The following is a 22,214-nucleotide window of genomic DNA, read 5'->3' as shown; positions in this document are numbered from 1 at the left end:
TTATGGACTAATCTACTTTTTCGCGTATTTTATCATCCTTCTCACAGTCCATTGGTGGTCTCTTCTAACTTAACTTATCGTATATACTATTCTCCACCACACTGCCCCCTTTTCGGCTTTCCGTTGCTATGCAACGCGTTTTGAAATTTTTAATGTTTAGGCTTAGTTTCTCTTTTCGATATAACAGTAGCCAGCCAGATTTCCCGCACGGTACTGATGAGTTCCAAATAGAACGAAACCGGTCTACCGTTGGAATGTCTGGCTATTTTATTTAATTTTTATGTAGTTTATTACTCGAAGATCTATTTGATCCGAGATTCGCTCGAAGACCTATCGGTACGAGTTATTAGTAAGTTTTTTAATTTCTTCAAATTTGTTTAGGATTTAGATATATTATCTCTTTTAATTATGGACTAATCTACTTTTTCGCGTATTTTATCGAGAGTTTGTTTTAGACTGGCCAATAAAAATACTAGATTATAAATCATCTGCTGGGTTTCTTAAGCAGGTCTAACAGTCTCTCTCTCATTTTTTGCAATTATATTTCTTAAATCTGAAATGCTTCGTGTAAATCCCTATGAAGTTGAACCGGAATATACAGAAGAACTCAGGGAAATAGAAAATCAACGAAGAAATGAGATAGTTGGTAATGCCCAAATTCAAATCAATTTAGAGGAAATCAAAAAACTTCACTTGTGGGAAATGTGTTCCTGAATGGGTTGGCCTAACTGCTGATGATGAACAAATTTAAAACATAAAAGATATATTTAAGTTGGAAGGATGTAAGGAGAGGGTTCATCTGTGGCAAACAAATTGAGAAGGTTATTGAATACTTAAATGAATCTGATGGAGATGGACCAGCTCAGTGTGTAACTAATGACATTAATTATAAGTTTGTGCCAGCGAAAGCGTGCTTTGAGAGCCACTTATAGGAGCTATTTGCATGCTCGTCAAAGACAGTTATCTGAAAATTTTACAAACAGGTAGGTAATTTTATATTCAAATTTACATGTAACTTTAACTAATTATATTTTATATTTTAGAACAAATCATTATCCAGTTTATCGAACGTATACGCATCTCATTTTTCAGAAGCTGGAGAGAGGTATTTGCAACGCTGTCCCACTTTGCACAATTCTTGACATACGAAAAGACTTTCTTGAAGATGATGTAAATTCATATACAAGCTACGAACCTGGAGAGATTTAGGGCTATTTAATAAGTTTCATACGCTACCAATATTTTTATGATATTATGATGATGATTTATAATATATTCTGATTCTGAATATCTATTTAATCACTAATAGTTTGTGATAGTAAATAACCCAATAACTTGCTACTATAGTTTTGCGATGTTGATATAAATTCTATAAGTTATTTTTATATCTTTATGATATTAAATTTTCAAGTTCAATCATTTCTCTGGTGCTATAAATTATTTACCTCATTACCCAGATTTACAGTTTTAAATGTCTAGATTAAGTCAATTTATTATACTGTAATACTTATTCAACTTAATCACACCTTTTTAATATGAAAAATTTTGTTTTTCACGTTCAATAATAGTAAAGCTAATTCTTTAAATATTAAATTTAATCTTTTGATAGCGTATAATATACTATATTATTATTTCACTAGCCCCATTAGTTCTAAATAAGAAGATAATATAGATAGTGAACTAATATTTTTTAATGGTGAAATTAGAAAAATGTTTGAACCAGAATAATGACAAATAAGGTACATATTAAGTAAATACATTTTTAAAATTTGCTTTCAATTACAAATGCCTTCTCTTTTTCGCAGCTTCGACTAAACTTTGTTTGTCTGGACGTGGAATCGGAGCAATATTTGGTCTTTTACGAGTTGCATTCATCAAATAAGCCAGTGGTATTTCATCTTCGTTAGTTAGTTTACGGTTGGCAATATTTTTGATAATATCATAAATGAACACGTAAGACTTAGGCTCTTTGCGAGGTCTCGCATGCCATTCGCCAGTGGCTTTGGAAAAATAATATTCAAATTCTTCTTTATTCGAGTGTTCGGTTGTAGATTCGACTTCTTTTTCAAAATAAAATTTTCTGTCTACATAAAAGTTTTGATCTAAAGCGGGTAACATTGTACGCGCTTCCATAACATCAAAGTCAAATTCTTGCTGCTTAGGACAATATTTTAGAAGTAAGCTGTGGTATGATTCCAATTTAGAAGTATGAGAGAATCCGCTTATTTGTTTCAAGTCCCATAAAATTCTCTTTTTGTTGATAATCTCAAACAAAGCATCGTAAGCCGGAGCACGGCCGTCTCGAGATCTGCTTCGCGCTCATAGCGGCCCAGGCGATCGTACGAAAATCGCGTATGGGAAATTAGTTCAAAAACTTCTCACATCGTTTTCTGGCGCTAGTCTAGCCCCCCCTTGAGAAAATTCGCAGCCATGTTATCGAATGGGAGGAACTGCGCGGAACTTTGGAATTTCAATTATTATCGCGTAATGTGTAATTTTTTGTAAAATATTTTTTTTGTAATATTTAAGTTAATTAATAATAAAAAAGTTAAACACCTCTTGAGATTTTTTAACGCAAAGTAAAGTTTTGAAAAACGTTATTAAAATTTGATCATTCTGGAGCCAGAAGTCGCCGTCGACGTTTTCTGTATATAAATGTAAACATAAACACGTGGTTCTCCTTACAGCTGTAATTTTGCTATGTAGTAACTTCCAGAGGCCTTTGTTTTGTATTAATGTTTAAAAATTTATTTTAATTAAAGTAGTGAAATAAATGAATTTTAATTAACTAACTGACACTTGGAAGATCACTATGAATGAAAATAGTGATGGAAACTTGGAAGGTATTTAAATCTGATAAATATAATAAACCAATGTGAATTTCCCACTGAATGATACACGACTAAAAATTTAGAAAACTAAAATTTACAACTTGAGTACTTTTCAAGAAAGAGGCTTATGCACAAGTTCTTTCACTTTCTCAAATTTTGCGGACAGAGTTTTGGTAATATTTGTGATAATTGGAAGTACGACCTTTCAACAAATTAAATCAGCAATTTCATTCGGTGATTATTATTCAAATCACATTGGATGTAAGGGCATAGAGCAATTTTTGGCCACAAGTGGATTTCAATGTTTTTTTAAAATGGCAGGTGAATCCCGGAGATAGGGTACAGCTCTCTCTATGAATGTTGTTACTATAGCCATTAACATGATAAAGCTTTGCTGCGGATACCTAAGGTTTCCTCTGTCGGACAATTTTATCAATCCAACTAATGGTGAGTCAGAATTAGGCTGTGATACATTTTCAAGGCACAATTCGCAAAAATGTTTTTCCTCTAGGATTTGTACTACATAACCAGCCAAGTATGCGATACTTGCTAGCCGTAAGGTGCATCTCTGTGTATCTGGGTACTCATAACTTCAGATGGTAACGTAACTTCATTGCCGTTAAAAATAGTTGAAAATCCATCGAGTCTAGTATCAATCATGGCTGATAGATCTGTGAAGCTGTCTTGGGGAACGTTAGATGTTTTAGGTTTTGTTAATGATATAGTGCCTCTCTTAAGGTAGGATTCCAAACTGAATATAGTTTCTCTTGCATCAAGCATGTCATTCCCTCCAGCCATTTTCCTGAGAATGCTGAAAAACATTTCAATAGCATCGCTCGTTAAATTTCTTGTCAAGACAAACTGGAAACCAGATTTAAGGAGGTATGACACGCAAGATATTGTAGACAATGAAGTTATTCTAATAGATATTATAGATTCATATGTTTCCTTTGTCAATATTTTCTTTAATTTGCGGATCTTTAGACCTTGATAGTAATCACTTTCCTTAAAATGTCCCACTACAAACAAATCTTGCGTGATGCGTAAGCTTCATTGACCCCAAAATCTTTTCTAGATATGTTCTTAGTCCATAATTTGCATAAACTTTCATCAACTGGAAACTGATGAAATTATACATTGATATTCTTCTTAGATTCACAAAATGGAACACAACAAATTTTTGTGGTGGACATTTTTGCAAATTAAAAATAGGCAATATTTTAAAACTTAAGTTTGAGAAATGTGAACTTAATTTAAAGAATAATAAAGGTATTTATTAAATAATATTGTGGTTATTTATTTAAAATTCTGATAAAAAATGCGAATACTGGTTTGAAAATTGTGAAAAACAAAAGAAACTTTGGTTAGGCTTAGCAATTAACTAATAAAACTCAATATAAGCATATTACTTTAATTAAATAAATGTTTTAAATGAAAACTTATTAGATAAAGATCAAATCATAAGATGTATATCCCAAACTTTCCAGAAGTTTTTGAAAAACAATGCAAAAAGGATTAACTAGTTGAATTTACCGCCATAGAAAACTATGAAATATCCCGCTAATTTTTTACATTTAAGGGGGGGCTCAGACAGCGCTCCTAGTGTTAAAAGAAGGTATTCGCGGAAATACATAGGAGAGGAAATCTTTGCCTGGGCCGCTATGAGCGCGAAGCAGATCTCGAGACGGCCGTGGCCGGAGTATCAGGTTTGAGCCATTTCTTTTTTCTTGATTCTTCAGTTGAGAGAGGACCATGAATGCAAGTTTGGTAGTGGGTCAAACTTGCAAATGAATGAACATTAGAGACATGATAAATAACAGATTTACACGTATCAATTAGAATGTTAGGGTCTCCGTTACATTGTTCTGCAGTGAACCACATGTGACGACTAAGAGATTTTACCCAGGGTTGTTAATGTTAATCTTTGTTGGCCTTTTTCTTAGCTACGGCTGTAATTTGTTTTGCAATACTTTTTGACAAATGCCAAACATCAAATTGATGGTCGATCTGAATATGACGGTCCGATGTAATTCTGATGACTTGAATTCCACATTTTTCCATTTTTAATAGGCACCTTTTTAAGCCTTCCAGTTCCATATTTGTTGATTTGTATTCCACCTCATTTCAAAATGGATACATTTGTCAGTATCTTGGTCAAGGAACGTAACACCACAGAATTTTGCTAAATGGCCTATCGAATCAAAACGACCATCGACTGAAACTTCTACTTTAGTGGAATTGCGTAATTTTCCTATAATATTAGTTTGCTCTTTTTTCCATGCAACCCGAATTTCTGGTATTATATAATTTCTTTGCAAAAAGTAGAAAGTAGGCTTTTTGATACACTCTAATCCCATATATTCAAAAATAGAGAAAATTCTTTGAAATGTAGCACCAGAAAGCAAAATACTCGAAGCTGATAACAAATTTCCAACAGGCATTCTTCCCAGTAAAACCACCGTGTGACGGTGAGCGTTAGCGGATTAATTTGCGGTTGGGTTTGGTTTGGATTTTTTTTCCGTCGCAACAGTTTTAAATCAGTTTGATTGGATATTTCGTTATGGTAATATTTATGTGTAGGGTGTGAATGTTGAGTTTGTGTTTGTTGTGTTTGTGTGTGTACGGGCATGTTCTCTTCCACTTCTTCTTATTGACTTTTGGGACGGACCGAGTGCTGAGTGTTATGGTAGTAAAACGTAACTTCTGCGTATTTTGAATGTGTGTGACGTTGAGACAAGGCTAACTTTGTTAAGCTTTGTTATAAATAAAATGTTTCAAAGAATTTAGCATCACATTGTTTTATATCTTGGCCATTAGCTTGAAACTCTTTAAGCCGCAACCTGATACATTTTAGATGCACAGAGAATTGGCACCATTTTACTATCGCACAGCTCGCGTAGGAATATCACTCTTAGTTCTAAGCCGCCTCAAATGGTAGCGCTCGAGTATCTCGATTTTTATGACGTATTTTCCGTCTCCCTCTTCATTTCCCTTTTTTACTTTAGGACAAATTCTCATTAATTACTATACAGTTCTGACACACTTTTGGGTCTTATGTTACTTTTGATGTTATCAGTGTCGTTTTCTTTACTCGTTATTTGTTGTCAGTAGGTTTATTTTTCTCTGGATACGCTTTTTTTGTAATATAATAATAATTTGTGTTTCAGACAAAGGAAGGGTCTCTGTTTCATATTTTTCTTTGTTTTTTTAACATTTTTTCCACCGCGAAATTGTCCAGTGTTAGAGGAGGTTTTAAAGTGTATGCATCGTGTTCTAAAATTTATCCGGTGGCATTAAAGTAACGTCGAAAATTTCAATTTGTGAGTGGTCATTTGTTGTACTTTTTGCTATATACATTTTCTATTGCTTAGTTTCTAAAATATTCTAGTAAATTACTTCAGTCAATCAAAGCTTTGAACAAAAAACGACATTAGCAATTTATTAACAAATAAATAAAACCTTAATACTTATTGATAAGCCTGGCAGCATTGTTATGTTAGTCACACTTAAAGACTTCCTAAACTTTTCCATTATTAAAATTAGCTTGACCGGCTTCAGAAAAAAGATTTTTTCAAATTTCCAACAGCGAAGTAACTTGCGGAATTCAAGGTCAAAATACAAAATTCTGGTTAATTGCTACTGTCAATCATTGCTTTTAAGTCCGAACGAGACTAGCATTTTCATAACCAATAAAATAATCCTATGAACTTAGAGCACTTTTATGTTAGACGTTCAGGAGATTTTTAAATTTTTATCTTTCATAACCAGTTTGATCTGCTTTAGAAGGAATATTTTTTGAAATTCCAAAACCCAAGTCACTTTCGGAATTCATAGTCGAAAAAGAAAATTCTGGTTTATTGCTAATGTCAATCACGGCTTGAAATTCCGAACGTCACTAGCATTTGATGAAGAATATAATAAATCTAAGAAATTAATGATTTTATTAAGACTGGCAGCACTGTATTGTTTGACACACGATATCACTTTTGAGTATCTTTTTACGAATGATGAATTTTTCCACTCAACAAAAACCATGTTACTTGTTGAGTGCAGTGGTGAAATACAAAATTATTGTAAATTGCTATCATTAATCCAGGCTTTGAAGATAAAACGACACTTGCAATTTGTTAAAGAATAAAATAAACCTAAATACTTATTGATATAAATATATCTGACAGTATTTTTATATTAGTCCCACCCAATGACTTCCTAAACTTTTCATTATCTTAACCAGATTGATCTGCTTAATAAGGCATATTTTTTGAATATTTCAAAACAAAAGTAACTTACTATTACGCCTATAACTCCATATATAAGAAGTTATTACGCCTTGGTCATTTCTTTTATTGCGTTTTTTTTTAGATATAAATTTTACCATAAACCATTATTACATAACAATATTCTCTATGAAACTTCCTTAGTGTCAAAAATCGTTTGTTATAAAATTAGGCCTTACGGCTATATCACTACGTATTTGAAGTTATTAAGGCTTGGTCATTTATTTTTATTTCGGTGCCAGCCCCACGCGGGCGGGACCGAAATTATACGATCGAGATTGGGACATGAGAGCCGCCGCCGCCCCCATTGGCAAGGATTAGCGAACTGCGGAGCGAGGGCAGGCGGATCGAGGCGGGTACGGGAAATATGCGGACAGGTCCAGCTCACTATTTTGGTTGAGATTCCTTGAACTATCTTTCCGTAAGGATCCACGAGTAGCTTTTATAGTATTTAACTGTGTTCGCGAATTGCTTAGCGAGGGCAGGCGGATCGAGGTGGGTACGGGAAATATGCGGACAGCTCCAGGTCGCTATTTTGGTTGAGATTCGTTAGACTATCTTTCCGCGAGTAGCTTTTATAGTATTTTAACGTACGCAATCTGCGGGGCGAGGGCAGGCGGGTCAAGGCCGGTAACGAAACACTCTTGGAAGATCCGAAAAAAATAGATAAGGAAAAATATAAAAAAAGAGATAAGGGGGAAGCATTTAAAATCATTCTTATAATTTAGATTAATAACCATCTCAGGTATTTTGAATTAGGTGCGATTAGTTGGAAATCAGGCCCTTAAAATTGAGTTAAAATTTTAAAGCTCTAGACCTGACCGTTCTCGAGTTTTTAGGAAACATGACATGCAAATAAATAAATAAATATATAAATGACAAGCTTTAATTCAGCCGCCCCTCCCCCACCGTGGACGCCCATAGAGACCCGTCAGCTTGTCGCTCCATTGTAAAAGTCTAAACCCCTTTTTGGTTTGAATATCATGACATAGTGTTATCCCCTTACACTCGAACTCTTGGAATATCCGAAAAAAATAGATAAGGAAAAATATAAAAAAGAGATAAGGGAACTAAGAGTGGAGGCATTTAAAATCAGTCTTATAAATTAGATTAATAACCATCTCAGGTATTTTGAATTAGGTGCGATAAGTTGGAAATCAGGCCCTGAGCATTGAGTTAAAATGTTAAAGCTCTAGGGCAGACCATTCTCGAGTTTTTAGGAAACATGCATGACATGCAAATAAATAAATAAATAAATATAAAGTCGAGAGAGTTTCCAAACCGGACAGTGTACCGAAAATGTGCAATAGGCCCCCAATCTCTTCGCATTCCACCAGTGATGGACTGAGTCTTATATTTAAACCAATTATTAAAGAAATTTCTGGAATCAAATAAATCGCTTTTTTTCAGTGATGGACTAGGTCTTATTAAATTTCAACGTCTTGTACACATCGCTGACCGATACGCTGTTCAGATAGCAGAATGCGGCTATATCCAATATCTGTGTTGCACTTCCTACAGTCCTTTTAAAAAATAAGACACGCAACCCTTGCGGCCAGGGAGTTAAACCTAAACTTGGATTATCGCAAAGCCCGACAAGATTTTGGAATCTTACGAATTGGTTAATTTTTTGGGTTGGGGTTTTTGGAGATGCCATTTCGATGCTATAATATTTGGTTGTGAAGTTAAGTTCCTTGTGCGAAAGGGAATAGAATCGAGAAAAGAAGGGATTCCCTGGGTGGGGGATAACGTACAAGTCGAGGCGCCACTCGCCAAAATATAGCTAGGCTTAAAAATGAAGAAAGGGGTCTCTTGGAAGATTTTACAAACTAATTACAGTAGCCCACACACATTTCCAAAACACGTGAAATCCACTGGCACCAGTTGGTCTGGCACTACAGAGCAACGAAAGTACAGGAATGAAGAGGGTTTAAATCAAAGACTATATATACGCTTCGCTTACTAGACAGGCGTCTCCATACAAATAACCTGTTAACACTTTCGAGACACGGGAGAAGGCTTTTGACCAGCTGTTAGAGGCGCCAGTAATTGCGCTGCTGAAGCGAAGGGAAAATTTGGACCAGTGTCTGCTATTGTATGCAAGTTGGGCTATTGAATCTAGTAAGCGAAGCGTATATATATTCTTTGGTTTAAATATAAGACTCAGTCTATCACTGGTGAAATGCGAAGGGATTGGGGGCCTATTGCACAATTTCGGTACACTGTCCGGTTTGGAAACTCTCTCGACCCTCTGGCGTCGTGTAGGCTATACCGTCTTTTGCGTTACGAAATGGGCGGGGTAACTAAACCGCGGGCCCCAATTGCATTGGCGGTGAAGTGCAAGCGTTTTCCACTATAGTGGCGTCGCCTACGTTCGGAATTTGGAGTTTTTAGGAAACATGACATGCAAATAAATAAATAAATAAATATAAAGTCAAACTTTAAGACATACCCCCCCCCCTCCACAAGAGATAAGGGAACTAAGAGAGAAGGCGTTTAAAATCAGTATTATAAATTAGATAAATAACCATCTCGGGTACTTTGAATTAGGTGCGATTAGTTGGAAATCAGGCCCTGAACATTGAGTTAAAATTTTAAAGCTGACCGTTCTCGAGTTGAAATCCGGCCGTTACGTGGTTAGATTCAAATAACGCGCCAGCGAATGACGGGGAAAGTCAGCGAAAACACTTCACTGCAAAGTGTGCGCGTATGAAGTATACAAGTTTGAGCGTCGCAAGGATGCTAGTTCGCGGGTACAAAGTATACTCGTTTTCTTAAAGTATGCTAGCTTGTGAGACGAAACTATGAGATATAGTAGAAAAGTATACTATAGTGTGAAGTAAGAATTTTGTCCGGTTTGGCGTTAATTAACCCGGCCACCTGAATTAATGGCTTTAAAAGTCGCTTGATGACTTAGGCCTAAGGTGGTGCCTTGGGTATTAGCCTAGCTGATTATTATTATTATTATTATTACAGCCTTGGCGAGAGATCTTCGCGTGATGTTGAGCACATTATCATTAACATCACGCGATTTATTCTTCCAACTAACTTCCCACTTTGAAAGTGGAAGTTTAGCGAATTTTGGATGCTGCTATAATTGTTCGTTTTTACACTGTTTGACGGTTAGCGTTTCACTATACAACTTTCTAATATTATTTTCTTTGTATGAACTAAATTTAACTTCTTAGACGACACTTGAATCCCAGCCATTCCGTTAGACCAAGTGTTACATGTAGACAACGGGAGATGTCGCCACTATAGTGAAAGAAATTCACTGCTTTAACAATTAGTTGCTAATCCTTTGACCGGAGCTCTGTTGTTTGGGAAATTTTACATGGTGGGTATTTCAGCTTCAATACTTTCTCCCGAAGATGATCACTATTCGCTTTTTTTACCAACTAATTTTTGGATTAGAAATCTATAAAATATAGCTTATGTAGGATTTTCATTGTCCCCCTTTGTCGCGCTTAAGTGCTCACCGCCTCGGCTAGAGGTATTGTATTATCCCCTCCAGAAACACCTTCTTTCCTCCAAGAGTCTATAATGCTAAAACCAGGGAAATCATTTCTTAGAGCAAAACCACGTAACTATCAATTTCGTTTAGAAAGCTCCGCTCAAGTCTATGTCAGCCCTGTTTAACTATAACACGGGCAACGAAATAATATTATCGCCTTCTTGGCGAACTTGTTTTGCATATTTTCAACGTAGAAAGTTTTACATCGACGACCAATGTATATGGTATTATCTATAAAGTTTGTTTATGTTTAAATATAAGGCTCTATGGCTATAAGGTTATATATAGGATGTTATAAGGCCTTGCGGCTATAACCCTGAATATATAAAGTTATTAAGTCTAGGTCATGTCTCTTAATGCGAATTTTAACCGAGAAATTTTATAAATAGACCACCAATATATAAGTTTATTATCAATAGATCTTACTTAATGTTAATATAAAAGGCTCTATGGCTTAAAATGATATAAAGGATGTTACAAGGCCTTGAGGCTATAACTCTCTTTATATATATATATATATATATATATATAGAATAGAATAGAATAGAATAGAATCGAGTTTAATGTGCAACAAAACAGTTACAAGAACCAACGGGTTGTTACACAATGTGTCAATGTATTACAAAACCAAAATTATATAACAAAAAAAATATAAAATACAATACTTCATTACAAAACATTTGATTAATTTAAAATTATTTTATATGTTATTGCAGCGTCGTTTTAGACACTATTTAATAGAAAAAATATTCAGTAATTTATACAGACAAAAAGAAACAAAAGCTAAAAATAAATAACTAAATATATAATCTAAATTAAAACTGCTTAAAGTCAGATATTTTTATCATTTTATTGAACAACTTATTTATGCAAAATATGTCATTTTCGAACCCGTAGTTATTATAGTTAGTCATCATGCGTTTCATTGCGGTAGGAGTAACTGAATTGTAATAAAAGAGATGATTTTTTATAGAAACTCGCTTGCCACAATTAAAATTCAGAAGATTTAAGATATCACCACAGTTAAGCTTTTGGGTGATTATTCTGTTTAACCATTTTATGTCATTTTTGATAAAACGTTTTTTGATCGAGTCGATTAAAACGTTTTTCCAGTTCTTTGTAAAATATTCCGTATGGAGATAATTAAATTTTTTAACGACTCTTTCCAATTTGGAGATATTAGAATTACAGGTACTGCTATAAATTACCGAACAGTATAAAATAGCTGACATAACTAAAGATTTAAAAAGGGTTAAAAAGCAGGCACCAGAATTTATTTGTCGAGATAATCTAAAACTTATACCTAAATTTTTTTGGCTTTTTAAAAGTGCTTTTTCCACATGGGTTGTAAAATTGAGTTTACCATCAAAGTAAAGTCCCAAGTCTTTAGTTACATTATCGCGTAGTAAACTTTGTCCGTTGATTTCATAATTAAATTGGACCTTATTTATTTTTCTTGTATACGTTATATATATATATATATATATAATATAATAGAATAGAATAGAATTTTATTGTTATATTTATTTATATATATATATATATAGAAATATATATATATATGTAGAGAGATATATATATATCTATAACAAGCAGACGTTCCCTGAATGGTTCTCGCACGAGCTAATTAAAGCATTAAAACGGAAAAAATATTTACATCGCAAATTAAAACGCGCTACCTCCAATGAAAATAGAGATAATTACTCCACTCAGCGCAAACTAACTAAGGCACTTCTCTCCAGAGACAAGTTAGCATACGAACGTTCCATCTCATGTTCCGTTGGTCGAGATAGTAAAAAGTTTTGGAATTATGTCAATAAAAAACGGAATAAATCCCGACAGTTTTTAAATTTGTTAAAAAACGGTCAACTACTAAACAATAACAACGATATCGCCTTGGAATTTGCGGACTGTTTCTCCAACATAGCGCACGACACTTCTGACCCGCTTGTCGACACCAACACCTTGCCTGATGTTCTACCCAACAATTTTTTCAACTTAAGGATTACGGAAAATGACGTTCATGACGCTATTAAAAAGCTAAAACCAACTACCACTTCGGGCGAAGACGACATTCCGAACTTCATCATTAAGGGCTGTTCATTAATACTTATAAATCCGTTGGTTCATATTTTTAATATGTCGATTAAAAATGGAGTATTTCCGGCCGATTGGAAATCGGCGTTATATCCCCCATATTTAAAAAGGGATTTGCGGGCGATCCTTCGAACTATAGACCTATTACGGTCTTGAACTCTTTGGCAATGGTATTCGACTATATCATGAACAAACACCTATACGAATGGTTCAAATCTTTCCTTCCGGACACACAACACGGTTTCATCAGCGGACGATCTGTCGAAACAAACCTAGCTTGTTTTTCCAGCTTCGTGGAACCCCAGGTAACAAGCCGCGGACAGGTCGACACCGTTTATATCGACTTATCAAAGGCGTTCGATCGTGTGTCCCACCCGAGGCTTCTGGCAAAATTATCGCACCATGGCCTTGCTGGTAGTCTACTGCTGTGGGTCCAGGACTATTTGGCGAAACGTAGAAACGTGCTAAAGATAAACGGTGAAATCACAAATGTATCCTATGACGTCATCTGCGGGGTCCCTCAAGGGTCTTCGTTAGGCCCACTCCTATTCAATGTGTATATCTCGGACATTCCTACCTTATTTAAACATTCTAAGCTTTTTCAACTGGCCGATGATCACAAAGTGTGCAAAATTATAAATTCTTATTCTGACTGTCATTCTCTTCAACTTGAACTGAACAATTTAAATTCGTGGTGTGGGAGCAATAACATTCCAATCAACCCCGGTAAATCAATAGTGATTTCATATACCAGGAAAACTAATAAAATAACTTTCAATTATAAAATCGACGATAATTCTTTAAACCGTCAAGATAATGTAAAAGATTTAGGTGCTTACTTTGATTCCAAACTGTTATTTACTAATCATATCAATCAAACCACCATAAAAGCCAATAAACTTATAGGAGCCGCTTTTAAAATTTCCAAACAATTAAATTCCATCCCGTGCCTAATAACACTATATAAATCGTTAATCATGTCTTCAATATTTTATTGTTCTGTAATTTTTAGTAGTACCTGCGGAACTAACCTAGCCAAACTTGAAAATATACAAAGAAAAATTTACCATCTATCCAATATTATTTTTTCAAACTACAACAAAAACACGGCCACGATAACTTACTCTCAATTCCTAACTAAATTTAAAATTGATTCAACCTTGCATACCCTAATTAAACGCGACATCAAATTTGCAAACAACCTCTTGGTTGCACGGTATAATTGCTCTGAACTTCTCCAAAATCTATAACTGAACTGTAGCTCACGGTCAAACAGGGAGAGGAAACCTTTTTATGGACCTCCACTAAAAAGTAACCTGTTAAATAGAATCATGTTTAATACAAATCAATATGGAAATGTGAACGATATTTTCAGTACTCCGCTTCCAACACGCCAAATACGTATAACTGTAAATTCCTAATTTTAACTTTTTATTTTAAATTAATATATATATATATATATATATATTTCTTTGATGTACTTAAAAAAAAACAAAACAAAAATACCTTTCTAACCTTTTGTACTAAAAACGGGTCTGTTTGTCTTATGACAAAATACAGTTTGTATGTTTGACTATTAACTTCTTTGCAATAATGTATCACTTAATTTCTGCTATGTTTATGTTTTATTTGTTAATATAAGACGTAATTTTAATTTTCATTTTAATTTTATTTTTAATTTTAATTTTTCATAAATTCTTTTCCGTATTTTCACGATTGTTTATTCTCAGTGTATTAGCCCGCTGGTGTCTTGTACTGTTTTAATGCACTCAAATAAAAATTCAATTCAATTCAATTCAATTATATATATATATATATATATATATAATTATATATATATATATATATATATATATATATATATATATATATATATATATATAGAGTTATTAAGCCTTGGTCATTTTTCTTATAGCGGTTTTTTAACGTACAAATACTTAAATGGACCACAACTATATAACGTTATTTTCAATAAACCTTACTAACGACGTAAAGTGTCATAAATTTAACATTGATTAACATAATATAAGTTTATATTCAAAAAGCTTACTCAATGTTAAAATATAAGGCTTTATGGCTTAAAAGTTATATATATATATATATATATTATTTTTTTTTAATATTATTTAAAAACTTAAGTTTTAATTTTCTGACATTTGTTTAACAAAATATTTTATTAACGTTAAGTATAAAGTTCAGAAAAATTAATATCATATCATACGTTAAGGTTCGGAAATATATTGAAAAACTTCGAATTTAATCTTTAGGCCGAAAGCCACTCTAAATATAATAATTTAAATAAATTTACATAAATCGCTATGACTGCCCAGCTTGTTCTTAAATTTAAGCTGTCAAACCTATGGACGAATTCTTTAGCTCTCATTAGTGGGAGAGATGGGGAAGCATTGTCGAAGTAAAAATAAAACAGTAAACAAGAATGCCTCGGTTATTTAGAGAAAGGCCTTTTGCCGAAATTTTTGTTACAAATCTAAATGTATTTAAATGATCTTATAAAACAATCAACGGTGACATTTTTGTACTGTCGCTACGTTATCATAACTGATAAATTGGTTCTTGAATTTTTCTAAAGTAGCCAGTAATAGGTACCGCTCCTATCACTGTAAGCGCTTTTGTTATTATCAGTGAAATTAAGCGGAAAATGTTTTTTAAAAAGATAACTTTACGAAATAAGAGGAGCGCCTATTTCGGCACTTAAAAAAGAGCGAAAAGAGAGATGTGCTTATTTTAATGCTCTTAAAAGAACGAAATGAAGGACCTGGGTGCCATTCACCATTGCCTAGGCATCGAATTCCGGCAAGACCTCGTTAAATCAACTATCCACATGTTGCAATCAAAGTATACGGAGGCGGTACTTCAACGTTTTTCAATGCAAGACTCGAAACCAATATCTACCCCGCCGAACACCAACGATAAATTGATAAAACCCGAATCTCCATCTGTAGAGAGCATGGAAAGTTTTCCGTACCAAAGCCTTGTCGGCTCCTTGATGTACTTGGCCGTTTCCACTCGTCCCGATACCTCGTACGCAGTGAGCACCTTGAGTCAGTTCAATACCAACTACAACGAAGAGTACTGGAAAGCTGGAGAGCGAGTTTTACGTTACTTGAGGGGTACAACTCAACACGAACTTCTTTTCAAAAAGAGTGGAGAAGAGCTTCAAGGATTCGTCGATGCCGATTGGGGAGGCTGTGTCAATGATCGACGTCCGTACACCGGTCACTTTTTTAAACTGGCAAATGGAGCTGTCGTGTGGGAGGCGAAAAAACAAAAGACAGTCGCACTCTCAAGCACTGAGGCCGAATACATGGCTACGACGGAAGCGACAAAAGAAGCGATGTACATTAAACAGTTCCTAGGGGAGATTGGAATCTCGACAAATTCAATCTTAATTTACAATGACAACCAAGAAGCCCAAAAGCTTGTCCGAAACCCGATCTTCCATTACCGCACAGAACATATAGACTTTCAATTTCAATTTCAATTTAGGTTTTATGTATGTTGCATTTAGAGGGCTAAGTCAACTGTCTTATTAATTATATTAAAATCATTATACATAAAAAAGTTAACTAATTAAAAATTTAACAAATTAGGCTATTTTTAGATTTAAAACACCTTTCCGATTATATTCCCAGGGTTGCGTATCTCACCAGAATTATAATAAAAACATATCTTCGTTTAAAATTTTTATCTTCATCAGAGAAGCGTTCGAATCTGGAGCCATCGACTTGAAATACATGTCAACGAATGATATGTCTGCAGACTTGTTAACGAAGGGACTCTTTGCAGCAAAACACGGTAAACACCATTCCTGCATCCAGAATTTGGGTATAAAAGATCATCAGTAAATCTGACGACAAAGCTAAGATATCAAGAATCCAGCTCTGGACGGGGAACTGTTGTAACTGATACAGACCATCCCTGGGTCTACTGTATTTTTATCTTTTACCTTTCATTTTTTGGCAACAAATGCTTTTTTAACTGCATATATAAACATATAAAATTTGTTGTCTGTCATCTCATTGTTTATAGCTCTGAATAAACTCAGTTCATTTTATTTTAATCTTGCGTCCTCCATCCACTTAACGACAACGTATGATATTACTAATACATTTTGAGATACGCGCTCTGAAAATAACCCTAAAACACGGTTACAATTTCCAAAAAAATTCTTAAAAAGCCGTAAAACAATTGTTATTTATATTATAGATAAAGCTTATATTAATAGCCCGGGGAAATTAACTTTGTTCCTAGAAATAATAATAAACGGAAAATTTAAACGGTTTTGGCAAGTATTATAAGGGGTGTTGATAATGGTGGAAAACCTTAGAGGAGCCTATTGAAATATAGCAACCATCTGGGAAATTTCGTTTGTATTCGTTTAACTCTGAAATGGTTCGTCGAACGTTAAAATTTGTAACTTGAAATAATATATTTTGAAACTATCGTTAGTAGTTTTAGCCAAGTCGGATGCGGACACGGCTCTTCTATTAATTGCTCTTTACTGTAAGACCGAGAGTAGCTCTGTAGTTTCTGATGATACCGATGAAATGTTACTTCTTATTTATCAAGCAACTAAAACGAAATTTTATCTAAGGACCAGAATAAATTTCTTAAGCTGACAAAGTTACTAATAAAATTATTTTTAAATAAAAATTTGTCGCGAAAATGCATGTAACATTTGAGCGTAGATTACCATTTGGGGTAAGCGCTTGGTTTAATCGATAACAATACACGAGCACAAAACGCATGTAACTTGTTATTTATAAAAGTTTTGTATGAAAAAATAATTTAAATTTGTGAGATGCTAGCATATTTTCTGGGGTTTCTGTAAGTGTAAACGTTATAACTTTTCGCCCCTTAATCAGCACAATTTTGCTTCCAATAACCGTTGGAATTTTTTCGAAGTGTCATCAGGCAAGGTATATAGCTTATTGAACGATAATTCGAATAAAGTTAAGAAACTTTTAATGCAGTAAGAATAAAGCAGTAAGAATGTTTATCATCGTACATAATAGCTTATATTGATTAATAAATTTTAGAGACGGCCATTAGAATCACCAAAATAATCATGTTTGGGAAGACACAAATCCCCACTGGGGATATGAACACCGTCACCAAGTTCAATTTGGGCGCTTGAATGTTTGGATTGGTCTTGTTGGAAACCGGTTAATTGGTCCCGTATTCTTACCGCAAAATCTAAATGGCCAGAGTTATTTAGATTTCTTGAGAAATGTGCTAGAACAACAACTTGACGAACTGCTGTTGGTTCAACGAGCAAGACTGGTTTCAGCAAGATGGTGCCCCGCCTCATTACCACAGAGCCGTGAGAGATTACCTAAACAACGAATATGCACAACGATGGATAGGGAGAAACGGTCCCGTAGACTGACCAGCAAGGTCGCCCGATCTGACTCCGTTGGTTTTCTTTCTTTGAGGCTTTGTCAAAGAGAAAGTGTACGCCACTCCGGTTGAGACCCTTGAAGAGCTGCGTCAACGAATTGTAAGCGCTTGCCGTGAAGTAACCCCGGAAATGATTCCAGCCGCCTTCGACAATATGATTGTTCGCGCTCAAACCTGCATCGTAGCCGAAGGTGGTATTTTCGAAACGTACTTATAAATTTTGTTTGTAAGTATATAAATATTATGTTGAGAAATCGTATAACCATTCTGTGCATAACGTTATAGTATTTTATCTAAAATTAATGTTCTCAGGTTGTTCCTTCATACATAAAACAAGGTTAAAATTAACTTGGTACATATATGTGGATTAAAGTCGCTAATTCAATATAAAAAGCTAAACACTAATTTGAAATATCTTAACTTTAGAATTGTAATGTTACAATTTATAATAATAATGCAAGTCAAGTGACCAGTCCCACCTAGCATATACAAAAAATCACAATTGCTAATAAGTCAATGTCTATTTTTAGTACGGATTTGAAATTTTTAGGACACAACGGAAACTTTCAATGACCTGGTCATTCAAAAATTATCTTGAGAACCGTCAAGTTGAGAAACATATTTCCAATTAGAAAAGTACAATTAGAAACGTCAATTTCTTCTGCCACTGCACGAACTCTATTATCTGGAAATTTCGAATTAGCCCTAGATAATATTAGTGAACCCCTTGTTTTAATAAATATATGTCATTACGCCAACGATATTTACACCGACGCCCTAAGCATCTACGCCGACATATTGCCACGCAAAAACAACTTCAATTAAAAAAATACTCAATGGCATCCGCTGGCATTTATCGCCCGCGAAGGAAACTTCATACCGTTGAACATCCTCCAACAATGCAGTAATCCCTGCAACAATCCTATGCTTAAAAATAACGCATTCGGGCGCTGATAAATCAAGTTAATCCCGAAGAATCTTCCGTACTCTTACGAAACAAACCTCTATTGATGAGAGTTAAGGCTTGGAAACAGAAACCTCCTTGACCCAAGCCCTGACCGCAGGCGCTTTTCCGCATCTAGAAGTCGACAGTTTTTGAAGTCTAAGACTTAAGCTCTCGCCCGACCACATTTCCTCATGGGTTTGCATAAGCAAACTGCAAAGTGTCTCTTTGGCAGGGGTTCCGTCGGACAAGTGACAGCTCGCACAGCATGTTTTGTCTAAACCGGGCTGACTCCTTAATAATCAGCTAGTCTAATACCCAAGACACCACCTCATCTAGCAACTTTTATTGTCTTTAATTCAGGTGGCCAGGTTAAATTGCGTAGCAGGGTGCCACGCGAGCCACCAGCTCCCTACACTTACTATATATCCAATAAACTAGAAAGGTTTTTATGAAAATTGGAAGCCGAAGAACTCGTGGAAACCCCCTTTAACCATTGAGGAGAGAACTTTCAAACACAGGGTGGCCACCAAATTTTTAAATTGAAATTCCCTGACTATTCCCTGTTTTCAATGACCAGCATTTTAAGAGATTTTCTCTTACGTTTTAAGGCCAAAATTTTTATTTTATGTTTTATTTTATCAGAAGTTAATAAATTCATATGGTTTTTCATTTCAGTAAAAACGTTATTGCAATGTTGAAAAAATTAACAAAACTATCAATAAAATAAATGATAATCATTGAATTTATCATAGATCTAGAGTATAATTACCTTCAACAAGTGTCAACATAAAATTGATTTCCCTGACGTGTGGCAACCCTGAAACATTAAACGCAGAAGGAGTAGGAACTACTTGTACACGCTTTATATTTTAAGCACGCGCTGCTTAATGTTTCAATATAGATCTTAAGGAACTGTTCAATCTCGTACGCACGATCTGAAATAAAAAATTCACGCTCGCTATCAACTTTAGCGGTACAAATAAAATTAACATAATCACTTGTGTATTTTCTTCAGCGAAAAAGAGAGCGGCAGTTATTGAAACGCCTATTTTTCCTGCTTAACAGGTCTAGATTTTTTTCTAGTTAAAACAGCGTTTACCGCGCGGATCCACTATTTCATCCCATTTATACCAAGAAAGAATAGATCTTATCCCTTTTGACTTGATACCCAATGATAAAAAATCTCCCAAATATACTTAATGAAATGTTAATTGGGCCCCAGACTACTATAATGAGTAAAAAATTATAGGTATGTGATAACAAGCTGTAAAAAATATCCAAATGCAATTCAAATCTACCGCCCAACTGGTATTAAGAGAAAAAGGTAATATATATAATAAACTGTGTCATTTGTTTCGGCCAAGAAGGGACAGGAATTGGGAAGGATAATTAGTAAGGCTTCAAGATATTTTTTTGGTTTCCAATATGTTTTTCAAAAATGAAATACACTTTTTAAATCTTTTCCAATGTGTTTCCCAAAAGTAGAATAAACATTTCAACCGTTTCCAATATTTTTATCAAAAATTAATACACATTTCAAAGCGTTATCAAATTGCTATTGGAAAAGGATTTATAATATTATTTACATAAAATTATAATTGAGCTTTATTTTGGAACAGTAACAGTAGTTGTGTTCTGTAAATATGTACATTTTAACTAGATTTGAAATCCTGCACGCATGCTTAACAAGTTCAAAAAACACCGAAGTAGAAACAATAGTGTCCAAGGAATAATAGATTCTGAACATTTGCGCGTTTTTCGACCTTTTGGAAGCCGATTTTTGACGGCTAAGTACTCGGATACGGTTCAATTTAGGAAAACGTTTCTTATTGCTAACCAAAGTAAATTTGTGTTAGACTTCTCTGAAACACACTGAGTGCTCAAACTGGTATCACGCCACTAAGAATTTTTCATACCTCAATGAACAAATCATTCATGTTTATCACTTTACTGGTCGCGGAGAAATCGAGGCCCCAAAGTTACGGGACATGGAGGGCTCCAATGGGTATCAAATTATCATTACCCAAACTGAATTTATTCAGATACCCGGTTTTAGAAATAAGGTAGCAAAACGCGAACGTGTTAATTGAGTAATTGACATTATTTTTTACTTAAACCGAATTTTGGCAGATACCGGGTTTGATTTATTAAAATCAATAAAAATCTTAAAATTGTTATTTTAGTTCCCATTTTATGATTTTTTACTATCATTAATGAGACAAAAAAATTTAAATGTTCACTTTTTCCACTCTAATGTCTCAAAAGTAAAGAATGCAATTAAAATAAAAAAAGATACTCACAGGCGACATAGCTAATTCCAGGCGGCTGGCGCTTTCGCGAATAATGCCATTTTAAGCTCATGTCCAAGCACGAATTTGAGAGCCAAACCCGGTATTTTATTTATTATACGAACTAATTGTTGCCTCTTTCTCCATAACGAATACAGAAAGTACTCTAATCATCGAAATTAGATTCCATTTTTTGTGCCATTTTGTGTTCAGAGTCTCAAGAATTGAATTCATTTTTGTGCATTTCATAACATCAGCAATAAATTTGAAGACAGATTAAGGAGAATCAAATTAAGAAGTCAGCCTCAATCAATTTTGGTCAGATAGCATATCTTTACAAGTACCACAAGCGATGAGGGAACTCGGAAATGCATAAGCAAAAGTAAATAGTGTCATTCTATAATCACTCATTGAATTTATAATTTACCTCAAATCTGATGGAAGCTAAAAATCAATTATTAAAAAACAAACGCGTTCATCTTCGTTTACTTAAAGTACATCGGTTTTCATTTTGGCTTATTGGTAGTGAGGAACGTCATAAAAAGATAAACAAATTTATACTTTCAAAACTGGCAGGTTTGTTAAGGATATGATTTCCTTTAGGACATATATCTTTTAAAATATCATTATAAATTGTTCGTATGGGACATATTTCATGAAAAACTGTCCAGAAAGTACAGGTTTCGTTAAACCTTTTCTTTTAAAAATTAAACTAAGGAGTGCCGTTACTCAATTGTTTATTTTCCATGTCTGTATAGTGTTAAACAAATGTTGCTTTTAAAATAAAGGACAACTTTCCCACCGATACTCATTATTAACATTACTAATTGTTTTATACAA

General features: G+C 34.3%; 1 long non-coding RNA gene and 1 pseudogene across 1 annotated transcript; both read left to right on the top strand.

The window, feature by feature from the left end:
• The first annotated feature begins 2,669 nt into the window (after positions 1–2,669).
• Positions 2,670–3,976, top strand: LOC149940562 (uncharacterized). Its single transcript, XR_016481292.1, has 3 exons — positions 2,670–2,843; positions 3,153–3,278; positions 3,343–3,976. It is a non-coding gene; the product is annotated as an uncharacterized LOC149940562 (long non-coding RNA).
• Positions 3,977–15,486: 11,510 nt separating this feature from the next.
• On the top strand, positions 15,487–16,585 carry LOC149940561 (uncharacterized; annotated as a pseudogene).
• The last annotated feature ends 5,629 nt before the right edge of the window (positions 16,586–22,214 follow it).

This window comes from Leiobunum rupestre, chromosome 6 (genome assembly GCF_980474605.1).
Source record: "Leiobunum rupestre chromosome 6, qqLeiRupe1.1.hap1, whole genome shotgun sequence".
Lineage (NCBI taxonomy): Eukaryota > Metazoa > Arthropoda > Arachnida > Opiliones > Sclerosomatidae > Leiobunum > Leiobunum rupestre.
The sequence above is the reverse complement of the archived record's forward strand: the minus strand, read 5'-3'. Positions and strand labels throughout refer to the sequence as shown.